The sequence below is a fragment of the Mandrillus leucophaeus genome, unplaced genomic scaffold (assembly GCF_000951045.1).
Source record: "Mandrillus leucophaeus isolate KB7577 unplaced genomic scaffold, Mleu.le_1.0 Scaffold563, whole genome shotgun sequence".
In the NCBI taxonomy this organism is placed as follows: domain Eukaryota; kingdom Metazoa; phylum Chordata; class Mammalia; order Primates; family Cercopithecidae; genus Mandrillus; species Mandrillus leucophaeus.
This window is the reverse complement of record NW_012106064.1, coordinates 1,173,100-1,175,489: the sequence shown is the minus strand read 5'-3', so window position 1 is coordinate 1,175,489 and position 2,390 is coordinate 1,173,100. Positions and strand designations below refer to the sequence as shown.

The window sequence follows — 2,390 nt, the reverse complement described above, 5'->3', positions numbered from 1 at the left end:
AACAATACTAGCAAGTTAGTATGTATAGTCTTACATAAATGTCTGGAATCCAAAGTAATTTTGTACCCTCTAATTGGTGCTAAAAGCATTTAGAAATGTGTTCTGTGTTTTCATATTGTGTAGAAATTCAAAGACAGGAAAAAATTTAAATTGATATAATTCAAAAAGGACAAGGATCTTCATTCCTTTCTCATAAGTAACTGTGCCACTGAGTATATCCCTTTACTCAGTTATTGCTCCTGTCTTGCTTTTTCCGCTTGATTTCTTGCTGTTAATGAATCTATGTTGACCTTGGTTTCTGGTAAACTAATGGTTGAGGAGGGTGGCTAGTGGTAAAGATAAGAAACTTAAAACAAGATTGTGTGGAGAGAGAAATATATTAGTACTCCAGGTACCCACAACAGCTGGCTTCCATCTCTTGGTATCTTTAAACAATAATATACAAGGACTGGTGCTGGCCAGTGATGATACATTCATTGGTGAAAGGAAAAAAGTAAGGGCAATGTAATAAAGTTTCCATAAAGCAAGCTATATTTTATTTAAATAACTTTATTTTCTTCTAAGATTATAAAATTTCCTCTTTTCTTAGTTAAAAATATCCTTTTGTGTAACGAAATGATGGTGTTACTAGAAGAAAGGTAGTTCGTTTTGTTTTTTATTTATCTTCCAGGGAAAACAATTAAGACAAAAATTATAATTTGGCTTCCCAAATATATGTTTTTACGTTTTAATCTTATGATTCCATGAAACACAATAATCTTGGAAGTAGTATAATAGAAACGAAGAGAAGAAAGGCAGTGCCTCTCTGTATTCAAGTGAAGAAGCACATCTGGGAACTGCCAGTCACGCGGTTCTAGCCTTATGTATAAGCACATCTGAGAAAATTAAAGCTGCATGCTGAGAATCAGAAAAGAGACAGAGAGACAGAAGTCATCAGGTTTCTTTTTGTTATCTTCTTTTGATTTTACTTATAGGAAATAATACATTCCTTTTTTACATGAGATAGTTTCTGTTGGATTTCTGTCACTTACAAATGAAAGCATCCAGATGAAGGAGTTTCTGGAAAGTGCAATCTCCAGCTCTCTGTGAAGGATCCTTGAACATTTTCTTTCAAGAGCAAGGTCTGCAGTGAGATACAGAAGTGCGATTATTGACCCGAGTTAAAGTGGCAGAAATCTGAGAATAGGGTTCAGTTGTGGTTTCTTCTCCCCGCTCCGGGCTGTGTTGCCTTGGTATTCTGCTGATGACCTGTAGTTGGTGGAGATCTGTGCTACTTTACCAAATTTCCGTTGTTCCATTATCTCCCTGAGTTTCTTGATTCGTGGTTGGTTGACTCCCACTAAGAATAAATATCCTTTTAATTTCCAGCACTCCCTAGCAGTCAGTGGGCAACCCTTTGGTCTGTCTTTAGTCTGAATAAAGCTGCTTCTTCTGCTTATTCAGTTTGCCTTACAGAGTTTGCTCTGGAACTGAGTTGAAATTTAGCATGTTTGTTACCGTGGCATAAACACTCCAGAAAATCCCAGAATTGCAAAATGAAAAGGAATACATGAGCATTTAATTTTTCAAAAACTATAAGTACAGAAATGAGGAGACCAAGGGTCTTTATGATTTTAACATATTATTTACATAGACTTGTATAATTTTATATCCTGATAACTGCTTATTAAAATTTATCTAGTATTTATTTCCATTTTTCTGTCTTTCCTCTTTTTCTTCAAATGACGTGTAGTTCCCATATTTCTATTATTTTAAGGTCAATTAAATTATAAATCTTTAAAAATTCAAATTCAAGTAATACACAATTTGTAGTAAGATAATTTATCATAAATTTATGTATCTTCACTCTCATAAAGGGAAAATTTTTTTACAGAGAAAATGAATAAGTATGATTATTAAGGTGCTATCGAAGTTTTGGAGTACTTTAAATCTGCATCTGCAGAGCCATCAGGCAAGAGAAAGAAATAAAAGATAAAAGGCATCCAAATAGGAGGAGAGGAAGTCAAACTCTCCCTCTTCACAGGTGATATAATTCGATACCCAGAAAGCCCCATATTCTCTGCCTAAAGTCTTCTAGAACTGATAAACAACTTCAGTAACATTTCAGGATACAAAATGAATAAATAGAAATCAGTAGCCTTTCTATATACCAATAACATGAACCTTGAGAGCCAAATCAAGAATGCAGTTCAATTTACAATAGCCACAAAAAGAACAAAATATCTATAAATACTGCTAACCAGGGAGGTGAAAGATCTCTACAATTATAATTACAAGACACTGCTAAAATAAATTAGAACTGATGCAAACACATGGAAAAACATTCTATGCTAATGGATAGGAAGAACCAATATTGTTAAAATGGCCATACTTCCCAAAGCAAGTTACAG

At 34.0% G+C, this 2,390-nt stretch overlaps 1 protein-coding gene across 3 annotated transcripts in view; it reads left to right on the top strand.

The window, feature by feature from the left end:
* Positions 1-2,390, top strand: part of NLGN1 (neuroligin 1) — a 991,256-nt gene that overhangs the window by 666,286 nt on the left and 322,580 nt on the right. The window lies entirely within an intron of this gene.